At 34.4% G+C, this 12,239-nt stretch overlaps 1 protein-coding gene across 2 annotated transcripts in view; it reads left to right on the top strand.

The window, feature by feature from the left end:
* Positions 1–12,239, top strand: part of ADAMTS12 (ADAM metallopeptidase with thrombospondin type 1 motif 12) — a 510,414-nt gene that overhangs the window by 41,179 nt on the left and 456,996 nt on the right. The window lies entirely within an intron of this gene.

The following is a 12,239-nucleotide window of genomic DNA, read 5'->3' as shown; positions in this document are numbered from 1 at the left end:
TTGGAGATTGATGATCCTTTATTATGTTTGATTTTTCTTTCAAACTTAAAAATTTTCCTATTTTCTGTTGCAGGTGTAACACTGGTAATATACAAACTTTTAGACATGATTAAGATTCTTGTTTAGTTCATGAATAGAAGTAAGATGAAGAAAGACAATTTCCTGAGACAAAATTTATAAGCAAGAAAGAAGAAGGTTAAAGAAGATATATGTACTTCTGAAAAAGATAGACTGAAGTGAAATTAATTGGGCTGTGTGTTGGGAGAGACAGAATAAACGGGAGATACAGTTTGCCTGTGATCTCTCTCTATGGGGAAGACAGGTAGTGGCTCTCACATTTGCCCAATAGCTATATTGTTAACCCAGAATGGCTAAGTCACTGACTAGTCTGTGGGGTGGGGGAGTAAAGAGAAGGGGAAGTAGAAGGAAAGGAGGCAGTGTGAAAAATCAGTCATTGGAATGTACAGGATATGCTCAGGATATCTTTCAGATTGTCTTTATTGATTGAGTTTTTAGAATGTAGCACAAGCCTTTAGAGATAGACTAGTTGATAGTCAATAAGGTGAGTGTGTGCTAAACACTGTGCAAGGTGCTATAAATTCAAAGAAAGGCAAAAATGTGTTCCCTGACTTTAAGGAATCCATATGCTAATGGAGACTAACCTCCCCTCCTGCAAAGTACATTCAAGATGTGTGGATAGTAATATATTTATACCTATACACAGTATGTACATAAATAAATGTATATGTGTAGGTGTAAATAGGAAAATATTTGACTGTTATTCATGTGTATATAAATAACCATTTATACATGCATAGCTGTCTATCTATATCTATCCATCCATCCATCATCTATTTATCTCTCCATCTAATCTCCCTTTTACTTCTTAGCTTAATTTTCACCTTCTACATGGAATTTTTCTTGATCCTCTTTATTGCTAATGAAATTCCACTAAGACCAACTATATTAACTATATACACACAGTATACTTTGCTAGGATTACCTAAATAATTATGTATAGTCTATTAGATGTGTACACAATGCATAAACAGAGTTCGTGTAGAAGGGATCTTGCATATAGCAGGATATATGTTATATAACACACGTGTGTGTATATATATGTATATATATACAAATATACACACAATATATACATATGTGTATATATGCATACATATATACATCTATATATCTAGTAGAGAGAGCGTATATAAATGGAGGTAGTCTTACAGGTAATCTTCATGGAAAGGCATTAACAATGAAAGGGAGCAGGGAGGATCTTCTGTAAAAGGTGAGATTTAAAGTCAGAGGTGGGAGAAGGGAGGACATTCAGTGAGAAGGTACAGAATTGGAGATGGAGTTTGCAAGGAAGAGCAAGCAGGCTGGTATCTTTGGAACTGTATAGTTCAGAGAAAGGAATAAAATGTAAGAAAACTGGAAAGGTAAGAAGTAAACAGATTTTGATGGCCTTTAAATGTCAAACAGGATTTATATTTGATTTGGAGTCATTGGAATTTATTGCTTTTTGGGAGGGATGACATAATCTGTGTGTGCTTTAGGAAGATTGCTTTGGCAGCTGAGTCAAGAATGGACTGCAACTGGGAGAGACTTAGGACAGCAACGAGCTTTTGCAATCGTCTAGGCTGTGAAAGTTGGACTATAAGGAAAGCTGAGCCCTGCAGAATAGCTCTGCTTTTAAATTATGGTGCTGGAAAAGACTTCTGAAAGTTCCCTGGACAGCAAGGAGATCTAATCAATCAATACTTATATTGAAACTGAAGTTTAAATACTTGGGCCACATAATGAGGAGATAGGATTCATTGAAGTATGGGAAAAATTAAAGGTAAAAGGAGAAGGGGATGGTAGAGGATGAAAGGGATATATAATGTCATAGAAGTAATGAACATGAGCATGGACAGACTTTGGAAGATAGTGGAGGACAGAAAAATCTGACCTGCTGTGGTCCATACAATCATAAAGAATGACTGAATGACTGGAAAACAACAGCAATTAGGCATATATCAGGGATGACTGTGAGAGGGGATAAAGGATGTATAAAATACATGAGGAGAATATAGAAATGATAGGACTTAGCACCATATTATACATGTGGGATGAACAGGAGTGAAGAATAAAGCCTGACACTGACTTTGTGAGTCTGAGCAACTGGGAGCATGGTAGTACCCTTGATAGCAAAGTTATGAAGAGGAGAAGATGGGGGGGGAAGATAATAAGTTATGTTTCTATTAATTATATCAAAATTTATGAGATTGCAAGTGAACCCAATTACTTTGAAATACAATTATCAAAATATTAACCCCCCTCCACACAAGTTTATAATCCCTTGGTAAAGAATCCTTGGATTTAGTATAATATAACAGAGAGAAAGTCTCTCTTAATCCTTGAGGGGAATGGTTGGGGAAGGAATTAAGTAGTTTTATATAATGTAATAATTGTTCTATTAGAGAGAGTAGAATGTTAACCTTAAATTGTATTTTAACATATTGTGATCTTTTTTTCTAGTTCAAAATCCCTGTAAATGTTATTCCTATTATCTTATGGGAAAGAGATGTGTTAGGATATGGGGGAGGGACTATTTCTCTAATTGGACATTTCTGTCTCTAAGCTAGAGATGTTTGAGTTAAATAATATTACATTATGAAAAATTGTTTCTTGCAGATTTGTGGCTAAAATGTTGAGTGCGGTATCAGTATGTTTTTCATCAGTAGTTTTATACTTGTACTTGAAATGTCTATGGAAAATCCATTTTGGGGTGTACAAAAGGCAGTTGGTAATGAGAAACTGGAGCTCCATAAAGAGGTTAAGTGTGGATGTATCTGTCTTGGAATCATTTGCACAGAGAAGATGATACCAATAAGAGCTGATGAAAATACCAAGTGAGATAATGTAGAAGTAGTAGATAAGAGAGTTTAGAGTAGAGCCTTGGGGTTATCATCATCATCTCTAGAATTTATATGGTGTTTTAAAGTTTGCAAAGTTAAATTATATTTGAGTCTCACAATAACCTTATGAGATGTTTGATATTATTATCTCCATTTTACAGAGAGAGAGAGAACAGATTGAGAAGGGTTAAATTATTTGCTCAGGGTCATAAAACTAGTAAATATTTGAGGCAGGATTCACATTCAGTTCTTTCTGATTTCAAAACCAATATTCTATTCTTTTTACCATCTAACTACCTCTTACTAGACATATTCTTGTTCTAAAATGACTCAGAATCCACTTCTGATGAATCTAACATTTAGCTAGGTCATTCATTCACTTAACAATTATTTACTGAGCTCCTTGAAAGGCACTGTGCTAGGCCTGTGAAGAATACAAACATATATTCCATAAAAATATATAAAATTCAAATTTTATTCTATAAGATTTGAATTTGAATCTAAAGGAGTTGACTATAGAGGGAAAAAATAAGGTAATAAAACTATGTTAAAAATAAAGATTGATATAGTAGGCTTGGAGTCGGATTTTCTTCTGATTTTTCTAGGATCATTTGTATACTTAGATATCAAAAATTTAACTTATTTATGTATTACATGAATTCTGTTGTCCTGTTAGGATAGAGAATACTGTATTTCCTACATGGGAAAATTACTTCATAAATGGTAAAATGAATGTTGATGGAGAGACTTTAATTCTTATATTTCCCAATATTAATGCAGTATTAACAGAGTGGTAAATCAATATTTTGTCTGCTTCTTTAAAATGGAGAAGAGACAGAGTAAAAGGTCAATAAATACTGTGCTTGAGAACATGTAGTACTTTATTCTATCAGTCTCCTTTTTCTCTTTCTCTTGTTTCTGTTTTCCTTCCTTCCTTTCATTTCTCTTTCAACTATTCCCTAGTTCTTGCTATTCCCCCCTCTAAATCTCTGCTTCTCAGACTTCTCTCTCTGGATGTCTCTTTCTTTTACCTTTCCTTTCTTTCTTTCCCTAAAGTGGGCAGTGAGATCTATTTGTACATTGTACAGTGAAATTGAATCATATGGGAGTTCATCTTTGTGATAGAGCTTAATCACAGTGGGTAAATTTTGTCACTGGAAAATGTCAATAGTCAGGTTCAGCTTAGGGAGAAAGATAATATTTCTCTATGCAATGCATTGTTCTTGTAGTTGGAATTCTTTAGTGTGAATATATGAAAGAGGACTACTTCATATTTTTTCCAGACTTTTTCAGTCATGATTCATGATAGAAAACTAGTTATTCATGTATGCTTTTTTTTGGGGGGAGGGATTATTTGAGGTTTAAGGATATGTTTTTGGAAATAATGACTTTATCCTTGGAGCTTAACTTTGTTTCTCTTATTTGTTCCTTGTTCAGCTTTGTAAGAGAAACGAAAAGACTTGTGGTTGGAAAACTGGAAACTATTGATCCTCAAAGGTGGTTGGTAGTTCTTAAACAAATAACCATTTTATGATTTATATCCTAGTCCTCAGTGATTAAAATTACCATTACCTAAAGTGGGGTTAACTATGAATATCTTAAGCCCAACTACCAGAAAGTTGAATCCAAATAAAAATTAAGAGATATTGGTTATATGTTGAGATCCTACCTGTTGTACTAAAAAGCTTGATGTCTTAGGCTGAGAATTTACTGCTTGAGAAATAAGAAGCTTTGTAGTCTAGTCAACCCAAAGGATAAGTAGCATTTTGCTGGCCCCAGGCAATGTTTTCTGCTTTCTCCAAAAGAGATATGATGGGCAAAAAAACAATCTATGGATTCTAAGGAAAAGAAAACATGACAGTACCCGTGCTTCCCTCAAGGATCAAAGAGCCGAGAAGTATTTCAGACAAGTCTGTAGAGTAGGGTTTGGCAGCAGCATTTAGTAGAGCATGATGCAGGGGAGAATACAACTGTCATTTTATTAAATGCCTTTGTTTGGAACTAATTGCACCCTCTGACTGCAATTTGTGAAACACATTGATAAAGCTCATGAGTTATGGCCTTTTTAGGATGTGAACTAACAGTGTGCTTTGAACCTCAGATAACTTTTTTAAGACCCACTCTTTAAAATGGATGTTTAGAGACATTTGTATTCAAGCATTTTTGGGAGATTTGTGGAAAAAAATTTGGAAAATGATTTCTTAGTCACAAATCTCAAGATGGTTACTTTTTTAGAGTTTGAGAGATGTTGAATTCTACTATAATTTAATTTAAATGTGACACATTTTCAGATTAAATAATAGTGGCTCTATTGTATTCTCCATTGTCCAGAAGTTTTAATTTAATTTCCAGAAAATCAGTTTTAGTGATGGGGAAAGGGTACATAAAGTTATAAAGAAGGTCAATGTATTTAGAAAGGGACATAGAGTTAAACATTCTTTTAGATAATGAATTCTGGGCATTGCACTTGCAGGAATAGTTTACCCAATGTCTAAGTTATTGAACCCTAGAAAATTCACATGCCTTGGCCTGCCTTTCTGGTCATGTCATTTGGTATTTGTCTATTTGGTTCATTCTTTAAAATGCCCCCAACAGTTTTAACTATATCTTCTGGGAAGGCTTTGCAGTTCAAGGGAAAATTAATGGAATGTGGACTTACCTCTGCCTTGGAATCTCACCCAGCTGAGCTCAAAGGCATTCCCTGCAGGGCCTGGGGTAGATTCCTTAAAAGGAATGGATGAGTTTCAAGAATTTTCTGGTTTCATAAAATCTTAGCACTAGTTAGAGCCAAATGATTAATCATCAAAAAAGAGGGTTAGTGTGGAGTTTGTTATGGGCATTAAAATCAATACTCTTCTCTGGGTCTGACATTAAACAAAATATCAAAATCTTCAAAAATTATATTTAAGTGTTCCTAACTTCTGCTTGATCTAACTTCATGCCCCTCTTTCAATACCTCTCTAATTCTCAGAGTCCATTGCATTATGATGTCAAATCTTCAGGGTTTCCTGAAGATGAGAGATCTGATAAATGAATTAATACTAAGGTGAGATTTAATAAGTTTTCTGTCTGACAAATATTTGCATTTTCTCAATGATTGACTTGAAAGAGTAAAGGGGAAGGAATATAAATTACTTCTAGGGACCTGGTGTTACTCCTTTCTAAATTCAAAAGTAATGTTTTGTTGTTTTTCTACTTCATGCCAATATAGATTGGCAATCTTTCTGTAGCCTGTAGCTTTGGAGAATTGCTTGGAACACTCCAGAGTTCACTGACTTGACTAGGGCTTCACTGTTCCAGAGTTGGACTCTGAACCCACGTCAGTCATCTGCAATTCTAGACTGCCAATCTCTAACTTGCAAATTGTAGGTTATAAAGATTTTATTCAATGAGTGAATGTTGACTGAATGATTAGAATAATAATAAATCGCTAATGGTAAGTTTTAGGGATATATGGGGATTTTTTCCTCAAATCTTCAAATTACATTATGTGGGTAACTCCCTAGTTTACCTGGTTCCCCATTTGACTTTTAATGTAATTAATCAGTCCATCCCACTTATTTGCCTCAAGCAGCAAAATACTCCCAGGTGCTAGTCATACTTTTTATAAATGGCCTCAGGTCTTGGCTTCCTTGTCAACTTTTTGACTTAGAAAAGATAGCTATGTGTCAAGAGAGTAAAAGGACAAATGGAGTTTTATTAATTATTTTGTTTTCTTGCTTCATAACACAAGGTAAACTTCTCCTAGAGGAATTGTTTGTCAGCACAGGGATTTTGTAAATCCTTTCTCTAAATCTTTCAAAGACCAGCACTGAGGAAAACTGTGATTTGGCTTATTTAGTCTGAATATTAATTACTTGGTTTTCATGGTGTTATGGAATAGTGGAAAGCTTTTGTAATTGTGGTACCTAGGTTTGAATCTGGCCTGTAATAATTCTTTACGTGTGATCATGTTTCACACTTCCTCTCTCTGAAACTGTTTCCTCATTTGTCAAATGAGGAAAATAATGCTTGTACTGCTTACCTCACAGGATTGTTGGGAGGATCAAAAGTTAGACATTTTGTGGAAGCCTATGACACTATATTCATACAAAATATGATTATTATTAATAAATAGAACCATAAATTTAGTATGGGAAGGAAGGGTTAGCATCTAGTCCAATTCCAATGTTTCCCAGTTAAGCCCACATGACTCAATTTACTTGATTATACAATTTGTTATGTGGTAATTCTAGAATTTGGACGCAGAGCCTCTGATACCAAATTTGGAGTTTTCTCTTTCTTTGAAAACATGACTGCTTTACTGATGATTCAAATAAAGGCTATTTTTTTACTCTGACATTCAAGGCTTTTGGAATCTGGCCCCTATTCACCTTTCTAGTCTTATCTCTCATTACTCATCTACATAAATTTCTGTCCACCCCAATGTACTGCTACCTACTCCAGTGTTCAGATTTCAATGGCTCTATGGTCTCACCTGTGTGGGGACTGCATTCAGTGGTGTCAATCATATAAAACCTTCTCATCCTATGTAGTTCTTGTTTCTCCAATACTTTAAATCCTTCCCAGACAGTCTATTTACAGTTCTGGCGGCCTTTTAAGTGTCAGAGGAGCAGCAATTAGACTTTTTTTTTCCCCATCAGTCATCCCTTGATCTCACTATGTGATGAGCTTGCCTCCTTCTCTGATCACATGCTTTTTGGAGAACATGTCTTTTCACTATGCCTCATGAGCAAATTATCATTAGTAACATACTGCAGCCTACTTACACCCATCATGGAGCTCCCCATTCTCTTTGAGTCACCTGCAATTTCAGTTCTTTGGAGATTTTAGGAATTCATGATTGACAGTCCCTCAGCATCACTGGGAAAAGTACTGTTAGAAAAAAAAGTTTTTTATGTTAGAGTGAATATCTTGAAATCACTATAAGCCCTACATTTTTCAAATACATTTCAGGATAAGTATCACACATTCTACATTCCAATTAAATTTGACCTCTTTCTCTGATCTGACTGCACTTTATCTTCTTCAATGTTACTTCCTTTGCTTATGCTACCTAACCTTCCATCTATTCAAATCCTGTCCAATCTTCAACACAGCTTCTGTTCCACCTCCTGCAAGAGGCCCTTTGTGATCTTACCAGATAAAAGTTAATTAGCTTAGTACTATTTCAGAGTAGAATCAGCTATCTTGGGAGAAAATAGATTTCTTCCACTTCTCTGAGGTCTTCGAGAAATAAATACATCACTATTTATTGTGCATTAGAATTTTTGTGGCTATTTGTACTAGATAGCCACTGATATTCCTTTCAACTCTGAATTTCTGTGATTCTCTGGTTAGAAAAGATCATTTGATTGCTATGGGGCTTATTTCCTCATCTGTAAAATGAGTGCATTGCAATGGACCTTTATATTCCTTTTAACTTCTCAAAATCTATAATTCTATGATCTTTCTTTCTTCTCAACTTCTGCAGCATTTTGGTTATCTTTCTCTTTATATTTAGCATATACTATAATTAATTGTATATATCTTTCCATGTTCAATTCTAAGTCTGAGATTATACTTTCACAGGTTCTATTATGATTGAGTCTCTCTCATAGATAGGGCTACCTTCCCAATGGATAGGGTCATTACTCTTGAATTGCCTGGTCTGAGGATTCATGAAAAGAGACACACAACTGAAATCTGTGCTAAGTTTTAATTAATGCTTTGTCATTCATTCTTCAGTGTGAGGTCAGTAAGGACCATCAGTGGAAAAAGGTAGAGAAAGAGCTGCTATACCTACTCTATTACACAGTAAATTCTTTGAGGGTGGGGACTTATCTTAACCCTTTCTCTCGGTATTCATTGTAGTCTTTATCTTCTCTACTGATAGCCTGTACAGAGAAAACAATGAATACATTTTAGTGGCTGATTATAACATGGTTTTTATAGAATTTGACTATAAGGAAATCTGTCCTGAAGAATCGACTCTCAAATTGTGGCATTGGAGAAGACCTTTCAGAATTTCTTGGACAGCAAGGAGATCAAGCTAGCCAATATTTAAAAAAATTAATTTAGACTATTCATTGTAATTTCAAAGACTGAAGCTGAAGCTTAAATACCTTTGCCATGCAATGAAAAAAACCAAAACTCATTGGAAAAGACCCTGATGTAATGAAAGATTTAAGGCAAAAAGAAAAGGGGGCAGGAGAGGATGAGGTGAGTTTGTAGTGTTATGGAAACAATGAACATCAACTTGGACAGACTTTGAAAGATAATGGAGGACAGAAGGGACTAGTGTATTATATATATATAGCTTATGGGGTCATGCAGAGTTGAACAAGGCTGAACAACTGAAGAGCAACAATGAATTATGTATTTCCTGTCAAAGAAATAATTATTATTTCTAACTCTTTCCCCCTGCTGTGGTCAAGTGAAGGGGCTCCATCTCTGAGTCAGGATTCAGAGGCTCTGGTTCCAGCACTTTTTGTCTTAGAAATTTGGAATTGATTTACCTTTTCTCTACTTTTTCCCCTCATGCTTTTTGGCTAGTAACTTTTAAATCTCTTATTCTTCTAATTCTAGTGATTCAGAATCACCTCTTTTCTTGATGAAAACCCCTTAGCCTTGATAATCAGCCAACTCTCCCTCACTCTTTCAAGCCTATTGAGCTTGGTTAGGCCCAGCTCTCCCTTCCTGTTGTTAACAGAATCCTTTTCATCTCAAATCTCCTCCTCTCACATTCCTTCCCTCTTCTGGTACTCTCTGATGCCTAGTTTCTTCTGAAGATATTCTTTCTCTTGGAACCTCTCAGGCAGGAATACTTCTTTCTTACTCTGTAACATTGAGAGCCAGAAGGAGAGATAAGCTTATTCATGTTTCCCATGATCACTTAAAATTTCTTTTCATGTCCTTATCCTTTATTTATTTATTTTTATTTATAAAACATATTCATGAGTAATTTTTCAACATTGATCCTTGCAAAATTTTCTGTTCCAACTTTTCCCCTCCTTCTGCCCATCTCCTCCCCTAGATGGCAGGCAGTCCAACACATGTTAAATATGTTAAATCTAATATATTTATACATATTTATACAGTTATCTTGCTATACAAGAAAAATTGGATATAGAAAGAAAGGAAAAAAAAACCTGAGAAGGAAAACAAAAATGCAAGCAAACTATAACAGAGTGGAAATGCTATGTTGTGCTCCACACTCACTTCCCATAGTTCTCTCTCTGGGTGTAGCCGATTCTTTTCATTACTGAACAATTGGAACTGGTTTGAATCATTTCATTGTTGAAGAGAGCCACAGCCATCAGAGTTGATCATCATATAATCTTGTTGTTGCCATGTATAATGATCTCCTGGTTCTGCTCATTTCACTTAGTATCAGTTCATGTAAGCCATTCCAGGCCTTTTTTTCTGTATTCATCCTGTTGGTCATTTATTATAGAACAATAATATTCCATAACATTCATATATCACAATTTATTTAACCATTCTCCAATTGATGAACATCCATTCAATTTCCAGTTTCTAGCCACTACAAAAAGGGCTGCCATAAACATTTTTGCACATGTCGGTCCCTTTCCCTTCTTTAAGATCTCTTTGGGACATAAACCCAGTAGTAACACTGATGGATCAAAGGGTATGCACAGTTTGATAGCTTTTTGAGCACAGTTCCAAACTGTTCTCCAGAATGGTTGGATTTGTTCACAGTTCCACCAACAATGTATCAGTATTCCAGTTTTCCCACATCCCCTCCAAAATTCACCATTATCTTTTTCTGTCATCTTAGCCAATCTGACATGTGTGGAGTGATATCTCAGTGTTGTCTTAATTAATTTCCATTTCTCTGATCAATAATGATATGGAACACCTTTTCATGACTAGAAATAGTTTGTTTTTTCATTTGAAAATTGTCTGTTCATATCCTTTTGTCCATTTATCAATTGGAGAATTGCTTGATTTCTTATAAATTTGAGTCAATTCTCTATATATTTTAGAAATGTAAAAATATTTTCCCAGTTTATTGTTTCCCTTCTAATCTTGTCTGCATTAGTTTTATTTGTACAAAAACTTTTAAACTTAATATAATAAAAAATTTCTATTTTATGATCAATAATGGTATCTAGTTCTTCTTTGGTCAAAAATTCCTTTCTCCTTCACAGGTCTAAGACGTAAACTATTCTGTGTTCTTCTAATTTATTTATAATCTCATTTTTTATGTCTAAATCATTTTGACCTTATCTTGAGTATGGGTCAATGCCTAGTTACTGCCATACTAGTTTCCAATTTTCCAAGTAGTTTTTGTCAAATAGTGAATTTTTATCCCAAAAGTTGGGGTCTTTGGGTTTGTCAAACACTAGATTGCTATAATTATTGACTATTTTGTCTTGTAAACCCAATCTATTCCACTGATCAACTAGTCTATTTCTTAGCCAGTACCAAATGGCTTTCTGTTGCTTTATAATATAGTTTTAGATCAGGTATAGCTAGGCCACATTCATTTGATTTTCTTTTTCATTAATTCCCTTGAAATTCTTGACCTTTTATTCTTCCAGATGAATTTTGTTGTTATTTTTTCTAGGTCAGTAAAATAGTTTCTTGGGAGTTTGGTATAGCACTAAATAAATAGATTAGTTTAGTAGTATTTTTAGTTTAGGTAGTATTGTCATTTTTATTTTATTCACTTGACATATTCAAGAGCATTTGATATTTTCCCAATTGCCTAGATATGACTTTATTTGTGTGGAAAGCGTTTTGTAGTTTTGCTTATATAGTTTCTGACTTTCCCTTGGCAGATAGATTCCCAAACATTTTATACTATTGACAGTTATTCTAAATGGAATTTCTCTTTGTATTTCTTGCTGTTGGATTTTATCAGTGATGTATAAAAATGCTTGATGACTTATGTGGATTTATTTTGTATCCTGCAACTTTGCTAAAGTTGTGGATTATTTGTAATACCTTTTAGTAGATTCTCTAGGATTTCTAAGTATAGCATCATATCATCTGCAAAGAGTAATAATTTGATTTCCTTATTACCCACTCTAATTCCTTAAATATCTTTTTCATCTCTTATTGCCAAAGCTAGCATTTCTAATACAATATTGAATAGTGATGGTGATAGTGGGCAACCTTGTTTCACTCCTGATCTTGTTGGGAATTGTTGCAGTTTATCCCCATTACATATGATGCTTAATGATGGTTTTAAATAGATGCTACTGACTCTTTTAAGGAAAAGTCCATTTATTGCTATATTTTCTAGCGTTTTTAATAGAAATGGATGTTGGATTTTATCAAATGTTTTTTATGTATCTATTGAGGTGATCGTATGGTTTTTGTTAATTT

Source organism: Sminthopsis crassicaudata, chromosome 1, assembly GCF_048593235.1.
Source record: "Sminthopsis crassicaudata isolate SCR6 chromosome 1, ASM4859323v1, whole genome shotgun sequence".
NCBI lineage: Eukaryota > Metazoa > Chordata > Mammalia > Dasyuromorphia > Dasyuridae > Sminthopsis > Sminthopsis crassicaudata.
This window is presented reverse-complemented; position numbering and strand designations above follow the sequence as displayed.